Source organism: Triturus cristatus, chromosome 4_1, assembly GCF_964204655.1.
Source record: "Triturus cristatus chromosome 4_1, aTriCri1.1, whole genome shotgun sequence".
NCBI classification, from domain to species: Eukaryota; Metazoa; Chordata; class Amphibia; order Caudata; family Salamandridae; genus Triturus; species Triturus cristatus.
The window spans coordinates 1017048541-1017069935 of NC_140585.1; the positions used below are offsets into that span (position 1 = coordinate 1017048541).

The 21395-nt window shown below is 46.6% G+C and overlaps 1 protein-coding gene across 1 annotated transcript in view; it reads right to left on the minus strand.

Annotated features, from left to right (window-relative positions):
• Positions 1–5884, minus strand: part of SLC26A5 (solute carrier family 26 member 5) — a 321585-nt gene extending 315701 nt beyond the window's left edge. The window contains exon 1 of the mRNA XM_085653953.1: positions 5754–5884. The gene's annotated coding sequence lies outside the window, so the exon portion shown is untranslated. The remainder of the gene's footprint in view (positions 1–5753) is intronic.
• Positions 5885–21395: the final 15511 nt, after the last annotated feature.

Here is a 21395-nt window from a genome sequence, read left to right on the forward strand (position 1 = left end):
AACACAAAGACTTCAAAGCCATTGAGTGGTATAACTATGCGAGCTGAAGCCCCTGAATTTTGGAGAATGGCTTGATCAGGTGTGAACAAGACTGGAGCTACTTCGTGGATCAAGAGGAACCTTTGCCAAGGAAGAAACAACTGAAGAGACTGCTGGATAGGACTGCTCTTGCTGTGTGATCTGGGTCTGGCCTGCAGTTTGCTGTTTTAACCAAGGAAAGGCTGTAGGGACTTTGCTGTGTGCTGTGTCCCCCTGCTTGAAGGACTTTGCTGTGTGCTGTGTCCTGAAGTAACTATCCCCAAGGGCCTGAGGTGAGCTGGCTCCCTGTTTGGAAACACAGGAACACAAAGGTTTCCAGAGAAGACTCTCAGATACGCTGTGGGTGTGTGTGCTCTGTCTAGCCTGAGTCCTTCAAGAGGATCGTCCTGTGAACGTGTGTGCCGAGGAGCCAAGTAAGTCCCAGCGACGCTGTGTGCGCGTGCTTGGGGGCAGGCTGAGACTTTCGTGTGGATTGGCCCGTGATCGTGCACACCAGAAGAGCGAGTGTGCCTCAGCGTCGCTATGTGCGAGTGCTGTTCACAGCCTGAGACCCTCGCTGGAGGTGCTCTGTGATCGGGGGCACCGGAAGATAAAGTGTGTCTCATGCGACACTGTGTGCGTGTACCTTCTACTGCCTGAGACCTGTGCAAGAGGTGCCCTGTGATCGGGGGCACCGGAGGATCAAGTGTGTCTCAGCAACGCAGAGCGCGTGCGCTTTCTCCTACCTAAGACCTGCGCAAGTTGTGCCTTGTGATCGTGGGCACAAGAAGATCAAGTGTGTCTCAGCAACGCTGCCTGCGTGTGTCGTGCGTAGCCTGAGACCCTCGTGAGGAGTTGTCAGGTTAACGTGCACCCGGAGTTCTCTTGAGTCTTCGTGACTCTGAATGTGGGTGTAGTGTGCAGCCTGGGATCTTCCCATCGCCCGGAAAGTCAGAGATTGCATCGGAGGCCCAAGTCGCTGGACGAGGAGAAGAGAGTGGGTTCGCGCCCCCCAGGTAACGTGTGTTGACTCCTGGGGCAGGTCACGGGCTCAGAGGGAGCCTCTCTCTGCCTCTCTCTCTGTTCTGCAGTGCAAGCCTCTGCTTCGGCTCGGATGGAGGTCTGTCCGTCAAGGGAGTGGCAGCACCGGGTCCCGAGTGTGAAGCTGCAGTTACTGTGTTCTATGTTACCCAATTGGTGGGGCAACAGTGGCCGGAGTGTAACTGCAAGCCAGCACGAGAGACAGAGTGACCACCGGAGGCACCGTGAACGGTGCTGGAGTAACTTACGTATTGCATTACTTCTACATAGCTGAGTATCTGATGATTGTATAACGCATTGCTTTATTCTGCACAACGGACTGCCTGTTTTGTCGTATTGCCCATTGTATTAGTTTGCCTAATGAACTGCCTGATAGGTGTGTTACGCATTGCACTAGGTTTGCATAACGAACTGCCTGATAGATGTGTTACGCCTTGGCTGAATCCTACATCACGATCTGCCGGGTTGTCGTATTACACATTGCATTAGTGTTGTATACCGAACTGCCGGATATATGTGTTCCACATTGCATTAGTTTTGCATAACGAATTGCCTGATAACTATATTACACGTTGCATTGCTTTTTCCCAACAGAGTACCTGAAGGGGGACCGTACGCTTTGCATAAGGGGGCATACCAATTTACCACATAGTTGCTTTACGCATTGCATTACAGTGACAGTACAAATCGCTAGATAACCGTATTACGAGCTGCATTATTCTTATGTTGTGAAGTACCTGACTGTTGCATATCGAACTGCATATTACGACATTAGGATTACATAGGATTGTTTAGTTTAGCTGAATAATAATAGGCCAAGGGGAACATTACCCCGATGCATATGTTGGTTTAGTATTGTGTGGTCACATCATATATCGTCTTATAAACATATACTTGTTTTCTATGAAACTCGTGTGGAGTCTATTTGTGGTGTGATCATTGGATTGCTGTGAGCGTAATTGCAAATACTTTACACATTAAGCCTTGAAGATAAGCCTGGCTGCTCATGCCAAGCTACCAAGGGGGTGGAGTGGGGGCTATCTCTGGAGGTGACCTGTCTTTTCCCTAATGTTGGGGCTCACAGGTCCCTGCTGGGCCTGCGGTACCTACCTCAGCCAACCAGGGACCTTGGGGATTCTAACGCTACCATTTCTCCATGGGAGCTTGCGACCGCACCATGTGTATTGTAACTGCGGTATTGGGACCGGAGGCCAGTCGGTGCCCGAGACAGCAACGGTACGTCCACCCGACATCATAATGATGCCCCGAGTGTGTTCCTGTTGTGTGTGTGTGGGGGCCGGAACAGCGTTCCATGAAAATATGAGTATTCAGATTAAGGTGCAATAAGTTTCTATTCCACCTCTTAACTGATTCACTTTGTGTAATTACGGTCCCTAGGCATGAGCAGAGGAGCTATGAATGCATCTTGACACATCCCTGTTTGGAGTTCACACATTAGTTCCATCTGAAGCGGACTGCAAAGTCAAGGCTTGCACTGTCTGGGGTGCAAACAGACTAGAATCAGAGGTCACTATGGACGGGCCGGATGCTTACACAGCTGGTCACTAGTCACTATGGGTCGGGCGCACAGACAGGCCTATAGGCTAGGTTCCCCACTTTTGGGGTCGAGCCTGTGAAAGCATGCACCAGCTTGTGAGGCATGGTTGTTAACAGAAAGGGCGTGGAGCCCGCCCGTTGCTTATCATTTGTTGGCTTGTATGGCACTCATCTTTACATCCTCGCAATTCGTCAATGCAGGTCTAACATAAAATTCTGTTCATCTCTGAGGAGCAGGGACCAAGCATTGATTGATTCAACCTAATCAGTGCCTGTCCGCTACTGCATACGCGACTGGGGTACTACTTTGATCTGTTTAACATTTTCAATGTCCTGCAAACAGAAGCCATGCGGCTCCAATCTGCCTCATTCCAATCTAAAACAATCGGCCCAACTCCAATATATCCCACTCCAATTTTCCCCAATCCATAACAATCTACCCCACTCCAATCCAAACCAATTTCCCTCACTCCAATCCAATCCGCCCCACTCCAATCCAATCCGCCCCACTCCAATCCAATCCGCCCCACTCCAATCCAATCTGCCCCACTCCAATCCACCCACTCTATCCCAATTCCCCCCACCCCACTCCAATCCAACCCACACCAATCCAATCTACCTCACCCCAATCCAATCCACCCCACTCCCTCACCAACCTACCCCACTCCAATCCAATCCACCCCATTCCAACCCAAAACAATCTGCCCCACTCCAATACAAAACAATCTGCCCCACTCCAATACAAAACAATCTGCCCCACTCCAATACAAAACAATGTGCCCCACTCCAATACAAAACAATGTGCCCCACTCCAATACAAAACAATGTGCCCCACTCCAATATAAAACAATGTGCCCCACTCCAATATAAAACAATCCGCCCACTCCAATCGGCGCCACGCCAATCCCAAACAATCTGCCCCACTCCAATACAAAACAATCTGCCCCACTCCAATACAAAACAATCTGCCCCACTCCAATAAGACCCACTTCATTCCAAAACAATCTGCCTTACTCTAATCTGCCTCACTCCAATCCAAAACAATCTGCCTCAATCCAATCCATAACAATAAACTCAACTCCAAGCCCACTCCAATCCAACAAATACCACCCCAATCCAGCCAAATCCAATCTACCCCACTCCAATTCACCCCACTCCAGACAAATCCAATCCACCCTACCCGCTCCAATCCACCTACCTCACCTCAATCCAAACAACCCTACCCTAATCCAGTTCACCACACCCAACCCAATCCAATCCACCCCACCCTGATCCAATTCACTGCACCCCAATTCATCCCACTCCATTCCACCCTACCCCATTCCACCTCACTCCAGACACCCAACTCCAGTTCATCCCACTCCAGTCCACCACAATCCAATCAATTTACCCCCCTCCAATCCACCTCACCCCACCCATTTCAGTCAACCCACTCCAATCTTACCCACCCCATCCAGTTTACCCCACTCCACTACAGTCCAATCCACCCCACTCTACTCCAATCCACCCTACCCTAGCCTAATCTAATCCACCCCACCTAAATTCAGTCCACCCAACACAATCCAATACATACAGCCCACCACACTCCAATCCACCCCACTCCATCCAGTCCAATCCAATAGACCCCACTCTAGTCCGGTCCACCCCAATCAAATCCAATCCACCCCCCTCCACTCCAATTCACCCCACTCCAAACCTATAATCCAATCCAATCCACCCCACCCCAAACCAATGTAATCTACCCCAATCCACTCCACCTCATTTCAATTCACCCCACCCAACACCAATCCAATCCACCCCATCCAGTCCACCCATTTTAATCCACCCCACTCCACGCAATCTAATCCACTCTACTCCAATCCAATTTACTCCAATCCAATCCACCCCACTACCTCAATCCAATCCACCCTATTCCACCACACTTTACGACACTCTCTGCCACTGAACTCTACTCAACTCTATGACACTCTACTACCCCCACTCCACTCTATGAAACTCCACAACACTACCTTTTAGCCATTGTGAACAGCAGCCACAGCTGTACAACATGGTAAAACCACATTGCAAAAGACAATAGCTCATGTACAGGCAAAACCTATTGGCTTTGTCAGTGCTTGTTCTTTGTACAGTTTTATATAGTGAAGTCGACCCAAAGCCACTGGAACACTTTATGTCAGCACCAGCTGCATTACACGAGGTCAGGTTAGGTTTTTAGGCATAGGGAGATTAAGTTATTCGCCCCAAAGAACTTGATGTGGAGGCAAGGCTAAGACTCGAGCCTGCGTGCCCATTTCCAAGGGCGGTAGCACTTGCATTAAGGCCATGTCTGGTTCGCACATGAGTATGCCATGAAAACCCTTATTTTGGGTGTATAAACAGCCATTATTCCGAGGACACGATACATAGGTACATACAGAGTTTGCAATAATAAGTCACCATGCAGTCAGCGGGCACTATGATTGCACATACAGGCAGGCATGAGTTATATTGTATTGGTTGCATTAACAGCATGCCAACAATGCTCTCACTGTATAGCGTTAACACACAGCCTGTAGACATGAGTCATAATGTGCAGGGGACCTACAAAGCCTCTAGTAGAGGACCATGCTGTGTAGGGTCCATACATAACCAGTACCCGGAGGTCACGTGTGTAGGCTCTTTGGCGACTGCCACGAGTCACCCTACAGACAGTTCAGATTCACAAATAGTCAGAGTTCCCAATATGTGAGATAAAAACACGCCCTACAGTAAGGGGCCACCGTGGAGGATCTATAAGCAAATACTGCTGACATTGGTCACGCTGTGTGGATGCATACACAGCCTGCCATTAGGTGTCTTCCATGTGTCAATACTGCACACTGCCTACATTCAAGAGTCACCCTGTATGAATGAGGTACACACAGTCTACACGTAGACGTCAGCCTGTGTGACAAGCACTGGGGATGCATGCCAACACTCCCGGTTTTTCAAGTATTGCCTTAATTCGATGCAAGGTGATGAGGAAATTCAATTCCCTCATTATTCCCGAAATCTCTCTAATCTCATCTGTTCCGAGATGTTGGCATTGCATTGCCTAGGTGCCTACTGCCACCAGACCCCTGGCAAATCTGCTCCTCGTGCTGCTGCTATTCACTCACCTGCCAGCGACACCTGTCCCTCTGCGCTCAGTCCCCGTCAGTGTTTGGGCTGTACAGGAGCTCGGCTACAAATTAACAGATGATACAGGACTGCCCTTCTCCGGGGTATCGCTTCCTCCTCTCGTGACGCGCACGGCAAGAGGCGGGTGCTTCCAATGACAGCAAGGACATAGAGAAACAAAGAAGGGCTAACATAGAACAGCCTCTGACGGCCACAGTGAACGGCCATCTTGAGTGAGGGAATACTTCTGGCTGTGAGTTGTTTCTGATCGCGCAGTCCGTTACGCATTCTGTTATACTACAGCTCTCGGAATCTGTGACGCTGGCTTGCATAATGCAACCTGTACTTATTTTCCAAATTACCGCGAGCTGTCAGTCCTCTGAGACTGGATTCAGAGTTTGCCTGTGCATGAGTTGCTCATTTAAGCCCCGGTTATTATGCTCTGCATTCTGGAACTTACAGTCCTACTTTAGCCCATTTTAAATTACAGGCTACAAGTCCCAGAAAGCAAAGAAAAACAAGCACCGGCAAACCCAACATGTCTGGGTTTGGCTGCCACCCTTTAAGATTCTTTTTTTTGTCATTATTTTTGTAAAACTTTTTGTTGGAGTTGCAGAGAACTCACCATTATTAACAATAACGAAGAATGGCTAAAAGCAAAAATATTACTTTTGTCTGAAAAAGCATGCATTACAATAGTAGTCCCTGGCACTGTAGGAAACTATTTAGATGGTGGGTGTGCTCCCTGTGAAAGAATAGAATGCTGCCACACAAAATGATGTTAGCCCACTTTTGAAGTGGGCTAACTCATTGTCCCATGTTATATACTGTTGTGGGCGGAAGGAACATGGGAACTGTATTGTAACATTCATATAGCGCATACTTCCCTATGAGAGGCACAGAAGCACTTGTCTACATGGGTAGTTTGCAAAACCATGTAGGGTGTATGGCTATAAGTGTGCTGTCTTCTGTTAGACCCGGGATTCCTGGTTGGCTGAGGTAGGTACCTTAGACCAAGTAGGGACCCGCGTTCCAACGTCAGGGAAAGGAAGGTCACCTTCTGTGATAGCCCCGCTCACCCCCTCGGTAGCTTGGCACGAGCAGCCAGGCTTATCTTCAAGGCAAATGTGTAAAGTATTTGCAACCACGCTCACAACAACCCAATGATGACACCACAAATAGACTCCACACAAGTTTTATAAAATCTTTATATAAAAAGATATACGATAAGACCACACGATATAAATCCAACATATGAGTTTGTGTACTATTTCTCCTGGCTGGTTGTTAGGCCAGCCAGCCCTTGTAAGTTCTGGCGGTATGAATGAGCACTTCTAAACATTCTCCTGTTATCCTAATATCATGTTATACAGTTCGTAATGCTAGAATCAGGCACTTTTGCAATGTAAAAATACGGTAAGGCATAACGCAGCAATCAGACACTCTGCAATGTAAAAAGAATGCAATGCGTAACACAACCACCAGGTACGTCGTTATGCAGAAATAAGGCAATGCGTAATACACTAATCAGGTAATTCGTTATGCAGGAATAATGCAATGTGCTATATGCTAATCAGGTAGTTCGTTATGCAGAAACAATGCAATGCGTCATACGACAATCAGGTAGTTTGTTATGCAGAAATGATTCAATGTGTAATACGACAGTCAGGTACTCTGTTATGCAGAAATTGAATAATGCGTAATACACTCAGGCACCGATCACTGTGCCTTAGGTGGTCTTTCTGCCTCTACTTCTGACTTGCAGTCAGCCTCTCAACAGTTGCCCCCAACACGGGTACAGTGTAATCAAAAAGTGCAGCTCCACACTCCGGCCCCTGTACTGCCACTCCCTTGGCAATACGGGTTGGGATACGAGCCGAAGCAGAGGCTCGCGCTGCCAGAACGAGAGAGAGGCCGAGAGCGTCTCCCTCCGAGCCCGCACCCCGCCCCAGAAGTCGACACACGTTACCTGGGGGGCGCAAACTCTCTATCATCTCCTTGTCCAGTGGCTGGGCCTCCAATGCAATCTTTGTGAATTGGCAATTGCGGGCTCGGGCCAGCGGCTCAGCTCCTCCAGGGCTGCTGTTCCGGGCCGCTACAGTTACGGAGATCTCAGACTTCCACATGGCACACACACACAGCATCGCTGAGACTTCCTTGAGCTTCGGTGGCACAATCACTGGGCACTCTACACGAAGGTCTTAGACTGCATGAAGATCACGCACCTAGCGTCGCTGAGACTCACTTTAACTCCGGTGCACACAATAACAAAGCAAATCCTCCTGAAGGTCTCACGGCGCACAACACACACACACACAGGGTCGATGAGACTCACTTGGATTCCGGCGCACACGATAACAAGGCAAATCCTCACGAAGGTCTCACTGTGCACAACGTACACCGCGTCGATGAGACTCACTTGGATTCCGGTGCACACGATAACTGGACAATCCTCACAAAGGGGTTCAGGTTGCAAACAGCACAAGCACACCACATCGCTGATTCTGCTTGGACTCCAGGTGCCCACGATCACAGGGCACACCTTATGAGGGTCCCAGGCTGCAACAAGCGCGCACACACAGCGCCGCTGAGTCTCTCATGGAAACTTTTGTGTTCCTGTGTTTCTGCAACAGGGAGCCAGCTCACCTCGGGCCCTTTGGGATCAGTTACTTCAGGACACAGCACACAGCAAAGTCCTTTCAAGCAGGGGGACACACCACACAGCAAAGTCCCTTTTGCCTTTCCTTGGTTAAAACAGCAAACTGCAGGCCAGGCCCAGAACAGACAGCAAGGGTTAGTCCTATCCTTCAGTCTCTTCAGTTGTTTCTTCCTTGGCAAAGGTCCTCTTGACCACAAAGTAGCTCCAGTCTTGTTCACACTTAATCAAGCCATTCTCCAAAGTTCAGGGGCTTCAGCTCTCATAGTTATACCCCTCAATGGCTTTTAAGTCTTTGTCAAGTCAAGTCAAATAGGCTTTATTTCGACATAAAATATCTTAAAAAGCATACATACATCGGAGGTCATTTAGAGCATTTACTAAGTAGAAAACGTAAAAAACCCTAAATATTCTAAAATTCATCATTTTTTCTACATTTGACTAAAAGGAAGGTTATTTAAATTAGCTAAAAAGAGTTAAAATCATGATTAAACAATTTGCCTAAGTCTTTTTGACCGTATTCGCCATGCCCAACCTAGATACTTCGAGGTGGCGCATGCGAAGAATGGGCGAGTGTCTGTGAGTAAAATACGTAATGCCACGTTGCAATGTCTAGTGCCCAGAGTAAGGCACATCGGTTTTAACCATTTCATTCGGGGGACCTTATAGGCGGGGCACTCGAATAACAAATGGGGGACAGATTCATGACGCTGAGGGCAAAATGGACACCATGGCGCTGTCTGGTATGGTATTTTCCAGTGGCATGTGAGTTCCATGACCGGGAGGAGACCTGTTCTGAATTTGAAATACAGAGATCTATCCCATGGGGCAGTAACAATGTCCAGGTACAGTTCTCTGATGGGGACATCTTTGTGCTCCAAAAAGTTTCTGGTGGATTTGCAAATTGTTGAGGAAGAATTCCTTTTGTTTGCTACCCATGTCCAATAAATTTGTTTTAACATGGATTTGGGCGGGGCTGACTGTTGGTGCCATGCTTCTTCCAGACCCAGATTTATAAGTAGAGCTTTGACGTCCCTTAGCCATTTTATTTTTGCCCAGCCGGGGCAGTTGATTATCTCCCGTAGGCCTTCCGCATAACTTGAGAGCTCTGGCACTCTCCAAATGCGGGCCCATAATAGCAAGGGGCGTAGTTTTGCTTGATCTTCAATCGCCCGGCAACCCATGTCCAATTGCAGGGGTAAAATGGGAACAGAAGGGCCGAGAGACATTAGGCTTCTCTGGAAGGCGTTCTCAGCTAGAGTTAGCACTTTCACATTTGACGTCCCCCAGAGCTCCGCTCCGTAAAGTGCTGCACTTATTCCTCTAGCGGAGTAAATATCCATTACTGCCGCTATTGGTCTTGTGGACGCTGCTCTCTGTTCTTTCAACAGAGCCCCAGTCACTCTTTTTAAGCTCAACAACATTTTGGTCAAGTGGCAGTCCCATTTCATTGTATCCACCAAGCGAATGCCCAGATAATCAAACGTTTTAGTTCTTTCAAGGGCAACGTGCCCCAGTGTGGGAGGGGGGCCAAGCTTGTGTGGGGGATTCAAAATAAGATACTTAGTTTTGTCTGTATTAATACAAAGGCCTCGCTGCTTACAGAAGGTGTCAAATCCAGAAAGAAGCCGCTGGAGGCCCATCGGAGATTTTGACAAAAGTAAAGTATCATCGGCAAAGAGTAAAGTAGGAATTAAGCGACCTGCCAAACGTGGAGCATCTGCTGGAGTCTGAGTCAGAAAATCCACCACTCCATTTACGTATAAGGAGAACAGGGTTGGAGCAAGTACGCAACCTTGTCGTACACCTCTGTTCACCTCAATTCTTGAGGTCTTTTGACCATTTGGCCCCCAACGTATTTGAGCGTAGTTATTTTCATGGAATCTCATGATCAAATGAAGCAAATAGGGTGGCATGCCCAGGTCACACAGCACTTTCCACAAGTTGTTTCTAGGCACCAAATCGAAGGCAGTGCGGAGGTCGATGAAGGCCAGATATAAAGTACCCTTTCCAATTGTGACGACCTTCCAGTAGATCATAAGCAGCCTTAGCGATTGTTCTATCGTTCCTGTCCCGGATCTGAACCCAGCCTGAAAATCCGAGAGTATATTATTCTCGTCAGCCCACTGCTGGATCCTAGATAAGAGGATCTTGCCCGCCACTTTTTGGGAACAGTCTATTAAGCTAATCGGTCTGTAATTAGCTGGGTCGTCTCTTGAACCTTTCTTGTGCAGGGGAACCACCTCAGCTGCCATCCAAGAAGCAGGGAGGGGGGCGCCTGCCATGACTGCGTTCAACAGCGAGGCAATCATCATAGCCCATTCACTTATGTCCATTCGGATGAGATCGCCCGGTAGGCCATCGGGTCCAGCTGCCTTGCGAGGGACCAGGGATTTTATGGCAATTTCGGCCTCTTTTCTGGAAAATGGACTCTCCTCGTAACTGCCGGCACCTTGAAGAATCTGAGGTAAAGGGAAGACCATCGCTTCTGTAGCAGGTGCAATATACAGCTTTGAGAAGTGTGAGTGCCACTGGTCCTCGGTTATATTGCATGTAATGACGGTGTCCAGGGGTCTATGTTTTTTTCGTAACAGATCCCAAAAACCTTTTGCATTTTTTTCTATGCTTGCTGCGCGAAGCTCCTGCCAGAAGATGTCTTCCCAGTCTCTCCTGGCTAAATTTATTGTGGATTTGTAGGACTTACGTTTAGCAGCTATTGCTAGGGCATCACCACTCTTTACTGCCATGATTAGAGCTCTTTTTCCAGCACGGCACGCCTGTGAGTACCAGCCAAATTTGCCCTGTCGCTTAACATGATTTTTGTTTGCCTTGGGATTTGGTTTGACCAGGAACAGGTCCCCTATCGCTGTCGAAGCCTCACTGAACATGGCTGCTATCTTATGCGGGCTAGGAGGTTGATTTTCCAGGGTTTCAGAGGCTGCGGCAATAATGGCTCTGATGCAAGATAGTTTTTCTTCATCAATTGCCACCTTGTCCCATTTTAAGCGTCTGAGGCAATTGGAAGGGACCACCCCCCCCAATGACCTCTGTTCGAGTGCCGCAGGAGCTCCAATTAATGAGCCACTGGACCTCCACCAATATATTAGGGATAATGAGAGTGCATTGTGGTCGCTTTCCAGGGAGGGCAAGACTGTCATATCCTCCAAGTGTGCCCACAAGGAAAAGTTTAGGAGGATATAATCTATCCTAGATGAGTGGCCCACCCTATTATACGTGTGTGCACCCGCCGGGTCTGACCGTGTTCTCCCGTTTGCTGCTCTCAAACCGAACTCAAGTGTGAGGGAATTCAGTTGGACAATTCTAGGTGTCCACCTTTTGACGATTGGAAGATCGAGGGGTGGAACGCCTCTCCTCGAGTCTTCGTCGAACAGGTCCAAGGATTCGTCGGCCATCAAAGGCTCGAAAGTGCAGTTAAAATCCCCCATCACCAAAATTAATGAGTCGCCACGACACTCCCCCAAGGCTGCCTCAAGAGCCACGAGGGTTGGTGACGAGGCCCTCCCAGAAGCCCCTCGTGTGTAAATGTTAAAAATCTCCAGCTGCTCAACCATATTTGGGCATGTTACGGTGAGCCGCATCAAATCTGGTGATTTTTGGGGATGGTGATACACTCGCCAACCTAATGATATGTCGACCCAGACTAAAAGACCTCCAAATGGGCGCCCTCTTCCTGATGCTGGAATACCTGCCGGGACAGAGAAGGAAGCATATCCTACTCTATGCCTTGGTTCCACGCACCATGTTTCTTGAAAGGCGCAGACGGCGTGGGTCTCTGTAAGAGCCACCCAATCCGGGGCGTCCAACTTGTTATTCAGGCCTGCCACATTCCAACTGATAGCCTTCAGGATAGGACGAATCAGAGGCCCTGCACATCCAACAACCCTGCTTGGGGACCCCGAGTTTCCTACTCCATCCATGGGCTCAGTAGGCTCAGATCTACTATCAGAAGGGGAGGAGATGGTGGTGAAGGACGTTGGCTGGAGCGTGAGGGGGGTTTTTAATGACGAGGGGACACTCACTGCTTTGTACAACCCATTTGCCTTGGGTGGAGGGGCTTTTGGTGCAACTTGATTATCGAGTCACCAACCCCATCCATGTGGTGGAGCCGCTTGAGTCGGCGTCCTTGCCCTTACTCTGGCATCCAAGGTTGGGTAGTGAGGATTCCATGCACCTCTGCCCTCATCCGGCAAGGGCTTCTCAAACCCGAATAACGGGGGGGGACGATAGAAATACCCCAAGTCCCTGGTTTGTATGTTGCAAAAATTGTGTGGCGACTGCTGGCTGCAGATCATACCTGCTGCTCTCGGATCACTAAAGTTAATTAGTACGCAGTCCCCGGTTAAGTCCTTGCGTCTATTTCCAATCCAACCCACACGGCGGACATGAGCTATCCTACCATCAATATGCCCTGGAATAGGTCTGTTTAATCTGAGCCAGGACAGGGTCTTGTGTTTGAGATCAGAGTACAGCTCGCAAGAACCCTCTTCAAGCTCCGGGACCCCCGTGAGGATTACCACATATGGTTGGCACCCAGGGGGAAGGCTAACATTGGGGGTGCTAATTTTTGTCCTACCCGGTAGTAGTTTTATTGGGGGTTTAGCTAGGGGTTTAGGCACAACATGACTGCCAGAAATGAGATTAGGTGCAATTATATTTCCTTCTGGCACGGTTGGCGTATTTTCAGCTACCTTGGAGGTTGACGCTATGACCTCTAGGTTAGGGGCAAAGTTAACTTTAACTTTAGAGGTCTTCGCTGCTTGATTATTTGATTTTTGTCTTGGGGGGCTCAGTCTAGGTATAGGATTGGAGGTTTGTAGAGCAGGACTGATACCTGTATTAGGTTGCAGTGACTGTGGGGCCTTCCCAGGTAAGGGAACTGTATAACAAGACGTTGGCTTCGAGGGTGTCAATGTTACTGGTGTCACTGTGCCACACCTTGACCCTCCGTTGTCTTCTCCCTGCCTCTTGGAGTGGAATTTGATCAGTGATTTCACGGAATAGAAGTTATCCAACATTGATTGCTCAAGGGTGGCTAATTTCCGTGTGAGACAATCAATCTTGTCTGCGAGGGGCATCACCACAGACCTAAGTAGGCCCTCAACGTCTAAAGATCGGAGGACAGTATCAGTGTGCACTGCCTGTGGGGCTTGGGTGGAGCCAGGAGACAGTGGCGGGACAGGTGTGCCTTGCGGACGAGACAGGTCCCTGGATAATAAAGCTCTAATATGAGCATTAGTTGATTTAGGGATACCCCCTTTGGTCGCGTTATGCCTACTTAATTTACTGCGTGGTTTCAGAGAACCCCCCCTATATGGGCTAACAGGGCGCTTTCTTTTCCTGGGTGCTGCATAACCTAAAAGTCGTTTCCCAGATGGAACAGTCGCTAAAGCTACTGCTAAAGAGGTACCAGCTTCGGTAGGTGCAGCTGTTAAAGGGAGGTGTAAAGCTTTGTTAGATGTAGCAAGAGGGCTTTGGGCGTAGTTGATCTGAGGTTCAGGGTCATCGTGATGGGTCCCCAGCAAGGGATTACATGAGTCGAGTAGGTTAGAATGAGTTGAGTCGTGAGCAATGTCCGGTACAATGGTCGTTACCGTTTCGGAGTTTGCCCTAATCCGACTCTCCCTCTCGATAATGACCGGTGAATCAACTACCACAAGTGATGTGGGTGGTGCATTAACTGGGCTAGGGGCTAGGGCGAGGGTGCCCAAAGATGAGCGCTTGTGTGTCAGGCCCATGGACTCCCGGGATAGTCTTCGTTCAGCTAGAATTATCTCCTTTTCTACAATGGAGACTGCTCGGGAAATGAATTGGTCCATTGTGCCTGTGACAGTGTTTCCCACAGCTTTCCTAGATTTACTAGCTCTAGTTCTAGTACCTGTGGCCATAATCCCGTCTCACTCGTACCCACTTAGCAGAGCCAAGAGATATGGCCCGGCCCGGCCTCTTCTGGCCACTGATGGCCAAAGATGGTCTCGCCCTTGTCCCGGGCTTCTCCCGGATGCTCCCGCGTGCTCCCGCACAGCGGGGAAGGGGCGTCGCTTTATTGTGACGTGAAGCGAGGGGTGGGAGGGGCAGCAGGTCAGCAGGTGTGCCAGAAAGCAGGGGCTCCTGGTAAGATGAGTCCCTGTGGCGGCGCTGGTAGTGCAGGCTCGATCCCTGCTTCCTCGCGGCTTTCCTGATTGCTGTGAGCAAACGTGCTCCCAACAGCAGCACCAACCCAGAACTGCGACGCGGCACCCGCGGAGCGGGTGCGGCGAGTTGTAAGCGAAGGTCCAGCAACTCCAAACAACTTCAAAGAAACGCCGGTAAGCCCTCAGCGTGTAAGGATCACGCCGTAATGAGGAGCTCAGACGCTTTTCACCATCTGAGCGAGGGGTGGGAGGGGCAGCAGGTCAGCAGGTGTGCCAGAAAGCAGGGGCTCCTGGTAAGATGAGTCCCTGTGGCGGCGCTGGTAGTGCAGGCTCGATCCCTGCTTCCTCGCGGCTTTCCTGATTGCTGTGAGCAAACGTGCTCCCAACAGCAGCACCAACCCAGAACTGCGACGCGGCACCCGCGGAGCGGGTGCGGCGAGTTGTAAGCGAAGGTCCAGCAACTCCAAACAACTTCAAAGAAACGCCGGTAAGCCCTCAGCGTGTAAGGATCTTTGTGTTCAGGGGGCAATGACCCCTGTTCAAACTAGATCTGGGTGCCTCCTTGCCAGTGACACCTTATTCCTTTGATTAGTGGGTGTCTGGATTCTCAATCACTCAGCAGGAGATGTGACAATTGTTTTATGGCAGCAACCCAGGCCTCTTTACCTCTAGGGGCTACTCCTCCCCTACACTCCAGATGCAGGTCAGCCTGTTGCTGTCTCACCTCCTCCCCTGGGTCAAGACATTCCCCAGAACCTATCGCTTTCAAATCCAGACAGTCAATCCACAACCAGGCAGAGAGAAACAAAAATGTTAGAGCACAAAAACCCAGCCACTTCTAAAAGAGTGGCTTCTAAACACACAATGCAAAAACCACCTTCATAAAAAGATGTGTTATAACATGTGAGTTCAGGCATACTAAACTTCACATTCCCATCTTAAGCCTTTGGGAAGATAGGCTGGAAAACATATTACACAGCCTTCCCATTCTATCCTATGGGCAAGATGGCCTTTCAACAGTGTAAAACGAAATGGAGATTATTTCACTGTCAGGACATAGCACACACCTTAGTACATATCCTACCTTTCACATGCACTGCACCCTGCCCAGGGGGTACCCTAGACCTACCATAGGGGTGTCTGATGTGCATAGAAAGGGAAGGGTAAGGTCTGACAAGTGAGTGCACTTGTCAGAACAACATGGCAGTTTAACAAACTGCGCGCAGGCACTGCAATGGCAGGCCTGAGTTCCCCTTTTAAGGCTACTTGTGTGGGTGGCACAAATAGTGCTGCAGGCCCACTAGTAGCATTTGCATTACCAGCCCTGGCATACATAGTGTACTTAACTAGGGACATTACTAGAAAGGGAAACATACCAATCATGGACAACCAATTACCATTACACTTTATACAGGTAGCACTTGCACTTTAACACTGATCAGCAGTGGCAAAGTGCCCAAAGCATCTAAGTTGGCAACACCATGTCAGAAAAAAGGTCTAGGGGGAAAGCAAAAAGTTTAGGGAACTTTAGCCATAAAGGGCCAAGTCCTACATCTTCCTTTTGATCCTATGCAGGAATTGTTTCCATGTTGTGCGTGGTGACCACCGAGGGGTGGTTATCGTGTTATGGGACGCAGCACTTAGCAGTTTGATGGATGAAAAGTACAAGAGTTGCACACTTTAAAGTTTTCAATAAGCTAGCAGCTATGAACAGCTATGCAGGCCCCTTTGTGATATTTCTTATGATTGCAGTCCATTTAGCTGGCAACTGCACTGGAATGTCCATTTTGAGATATTTTGTTTAAAGTTTAAGGACCTGAGCTGGTATTGGAGTAAGACATGGTTATGGTATAAGTGTGGCCAGAGGTTTTATATTGCATTGTACTATAATTTCATTTACATAGTGCCTACTATCCCTAATGAGGCTTTGATGGCTTTACAACGGGCATCACCCTACTCCGGAACCCAAGGCTAATGTTTTATTCTGTCATTATTGTAAATTATTCTGATTAGTCCAGATGTGATATTTTGTGGGAGAGGGTATGTTAATTCATGCAGTGGTTGGCGGTGTTAATAGAAGATCTTCAGGATATTAGGTATTGTAAGGTGGCGAGGGAATAGGTAAAGGAGGTATGCAGAGGATGGAAATTATGGGGAGGTTCATTTAAAAGTAAAAAGGAAAGGCATCAATTGAAGGTTTTAAGTCAAGGGAATACAGAGAATTCTTTTTGACACAGTATGCAATTTTAAGATGCAAAACTATAGAAAGAAACATTATTTACATATGAAATAGTCCTATATTAGGCACTTATGATTAGCACTAGAACTAAGCAAACAGTCTATCCCCTGAAAGGCAACCGCTAGACCACCGCTTTAGCAAGAACAGCTGATTAACTCGTGTGCTTGAAGTATAAAGTAATACCAGATGCATATATAGGGAAATATTAACAGGTTTAGGCTGCACTCAGAAGCAGCAGCAACCTCATGATCATATAAACGTGCAACAGTGTATGAGGTATATATTGCAAACATCATAAAATAGATTCTGCAAAAGCTGAAGTAGATGTCTTTTATTGTTCACCCTTAAAGTTTGGCTCACTGTACTACTTACAAAAATAAAGTGGGATCTATTTTGGAGTCTCCGAGTTGTAGCATGTTAACACATAACAGACCAATAGACTAAGGGGACTGGTTGAAAGCTACTATTAGGATATTCTATGCTTAATTTTTAGTAAAATCAAAAGGACTTGGCTAATGCCAGACCTAGTGAAAACTGGGCTAGATGAGCCACTTTCGCATGTACCTGGAACATGAGAGCTCTGGAAATGCATGTATAACTGCATTGGTGAAGTTGTTTAAATGACCACGTTTAAGAAGAAGCTTTTTGTCCCAAATTCCAATTCACTCACATGAACCTACCTTCAGTTATTCCCTTGCTCCTTCTGTGCTTCATAGCACAGTTCTGGAGCTGAACAGCTCCATTTCAGAAGCCTATTGCATTGTGGCATTACGCTTCCAAACTCTTGCTGTCTCACTTTAGACAGACTTTGATTGAGATCCCACATTGTTCCTAGCATTCATGGCACAATGGAAAACTTTGTGTCAACTTACATGCATATTCTGCTGCTAGCTTGAGTAAAACCATAATTCGCAGTTGTCTTGCAGCATCTGAAGTGAAGCGACACTTCATAAACTGCAGCAATTGAAAGTTTTCTCAATAAAAAAATGTAGGCCAACTTGTGCTGTTACTCTCCTCAAAACAGCTAAATCCTGTATTGTTTGTCAGCCCATCTCTCATAGTACGTTAGTTTTATAATGAAATAGCTTGTCCCCAAAGGCACAGTAGTTAGTAGAATGTCTTCTCCCTTTGGCAATTGTCCATACTCTTTTATTTGCTTTTTCCTTGTAGATCCTGTGATTCTACGGACATCAGTTTGCTGCTTAAGATTCTTGTAAGTGTCACTTTGCCTGCTTGGGCAGGTCATACCATAATCATCTCTGCACTGTGTGTGATTCAGTCCTGGGAGGAGTCTTTTGCCCAATCCACTCACATGAAATAACTGCACAGCAGGTTCCTTGATATTTTCAGCCAGTGGTGGAAAATGAGTCTTTGTTTTCCTTTCCAGGGCATTTTTCTAGGAGCGTTTTTCTACCAGGCTTCCTCAGGTTGAGGGGGAGGTGGAATCCCTAAGATGGGGAGAGCCTGGCCAACTATTGCCGTTGGTACCACGTCTGCTACAAACAGTATTCTAAATTTATCAGTCTTCGGTTTTTACAAGGCCTTGCCCCATGGTGCCCTCTTAGCCCAACACTTGGGCCTCTACCCAAGATACCCATCAAGACAAAAACTAAGATCTTCCCTAAGGTTCTGCTACCTAACCCGGCTACCTATTCTGCCTGAAGAAGCAACATGTCCTAAGTGCTTTGAGATCTTCTTGATGGTCCAAGAGATAAGGTCTCTTTGTAGTAAGATGTCCTGAGTGCTTACGGACTTCTTGGGGGGTCCCACAGATAGGGACACTTTACCATAGCATGTCCTAAGTTCTTAAAGGCCTTCTCAGAGATCCCATAGATAAGGACACTTTGCCACCAACTCATCTAATGTACCTGAAACCCAAAGGTTGTCTGTTTTCACTATTGAAGCATGAGGGCATCCACCTGCCCTGAAACAATGGAAACCAAACTACTTTCTCATCACTACACTGACAGACTCTATAACTCAGATCTTCATCCAGAGTTACTGCAGAAGACTGCATCCTGTGCAACTGCCTACTTTTCATTTGCATGCAGTACAACTTATAGGCACTACACTACCACATGAATTAATTGGCTTCAAACAACTCCTAAGATGGGTGAGGATCAGTGGCACAAGCTTAACCCTGGTGAGTGGGTTCTGATCAAAAAGCATGTTCAAAAATAATCCCTGAAGCCAAGGTGGAAGGGCCCTTACCAGGTGATTTTAATCTACCCTAAAGTGTGCTGGATACCCAATTGTGTGCATGCCTCACACACCCAGAAAGTGAGGTGTCCAATTGATGAAATGGTGACCTTTGAGACAAATACAAGACCATCTGTGCCAATATGTCTTAAAGGAAGGGGGGGGTGAAGTACAGCTGAACTCCTCACCTGTTCAAGTTCCTGAAATCTCACAAAGTGGTGTTGAAGTATCTCCTGAAAATGGAGAACTGAGAATCGAAAATATGGGAGCTGTTGAATTACCACCAGAGCGAAACAAATGATCTTGGTGAAGAAACAGGTGTGAGATGAGACAGACCGCTAAGGAGATCGGAATGGCCAAGTAGTAGGAGACATTTGAGATATAGTGTGTCAGTTACATGCAAACCACAAGCCATCGTCCAAAAAACAGAATCCAGTGGTATAAGTGAGTCAGAAGAAGATTTACAGACACCAAGGAGATCTAAGAGAGCAAGAGTGAACTTACTACACTGAAAACATGCCTAATGCCTTAGATCAAGATCTAAATGAACTGAGATCAGAATCCATTGAACCTCCATGATATTCCACAGTAAAACAGCATTTAGTTTAAATTCCTGAAACAATGTAACAAAATAAGACTTGACAAGCAATGTTTAGCTAATGCAAAGTAGAAAAATCCAAGTCTACAAACAATGAAGTGTGCCTAGCCAAATTATAAAGACTGTGGAAAATGGATATGACAATTATTCATTAACAAAGACAAATAAAAAAATGAAGAAGAATTCCCTAGGGCCAGCGGTGCAGAAGAAGAGTAGGGATAGCACTTCTAGAAAAAGACAGAGAAGAGCTAGGGATGACTCAAGAAAATTAATGTAAATAAGCTGAATGAAATAACAGCAAGTTAATCATCAAACGTTTTGCCTATTTTGGTGAAATATAAGTCATTGCAGAGTATTGAATCTGCCTAGTGCTATATTCTATTAAAGGTCTAACTGTAGACAACCATGTGTTTCCTTACCAAGGTTAGATGTAAAATAATCATGGTTGTTACACTAATAGTTGTTGTGTTAGCATTTGTAGTTTCTTTAGTTGGTATGAGTCTAACCCTAGAGACAGAAACATTTAGATCTACACCTAAAAGTACATCACCTGTACACAGGATAGCTGAGAAGAAATTAAAGGCTTCTTTTATAGATGCTTTAAATGGAGATTTCACGTCAAATGTTTATTGTAGATTAGTTCTGGCATACGCACAAGCTTTAAAAGCTAACAATTGCTACATAGTGCATACTTACCTTCTTCAGCAGATAAGAATGAAACCTATCACAACATTTCACTTTCATATTCAGTTTTATGTAGTATATCACTTAGTTTATTTTATAGATGGGAACATTTTGAATATTATTTTTCCAATTATGACATGATTCTTTCTAAAGTTCCCCTTCAGAAAAGAATGAACCCTCATCCACAAGCAAAGGACATGGAAGTACATGTATTTCTTTAGATCTCTACAAAGATAGACACTCTTAAGGCACAGTAACAAAATTTGACATGCCAATGAGACCATTAGAAACTACATTTATTCTAGCGCTTTAAGAGAGGAGAGCTCACATGTTTCATAAGGCAAATAAAGAAGAAGATGTATTAAAGAATGTTTCGAAGAAAGAGGAAAATAAATACAAGAAGAAAATGCTATATTCAAAATTGAAATTAGATAGACGACGAAAAGGAAAACTATGTGCTCACAAAAGGAGAAATCAGTTTAGTAACAGACACATTGGAATAAATAGATTTGAAGACACATTTGAAGTTTTTGGGGGGCCTTGTCAAATATTAACAGGAGAAGAGGCAGTTATTGCTGGAGTCTATTTTGTAAGTGGACATGATGCATTTTTCCAGTTGCCCGCTGACTGGGTAGGAGTTTACTAATTAGCTGTATTATTTCCTAAGATGTATCACATAAATAACATAGGTGCTTTAACAATGACTCAATCTCACAGATTACATGTAGTACCAATGATGGGACACAATTAGTGGAAGACATTTTTGGGGCAGTCATTCCTCCTGTAGTAGTTCTGAATGATGAGTAAATTAGAAAACGTTCTATAGTAGTAGGCAAGTTGGCTACTAGTACATCTCGTGCTTTGTTAGCATTTAATACAGAATTAGTGGCTATTAGATCAATGGTCTTACAAAATTGATTAGCTTTAGACATATTGTTAGTGGAAAAAGGCGGAGTCTGTCAAATGTTGAAGGCTCATCATTGCTGCTCATACATACCTGGCGAGAGTAGAAAGACAGAATAATTTGCAAAGAAAATTTCTGATTTAAAACCTAAATTAGAACTCTAGAAACTACTAGTGTTTTAGGAACCTTAGGTAAAGGTGCTTCTGCTA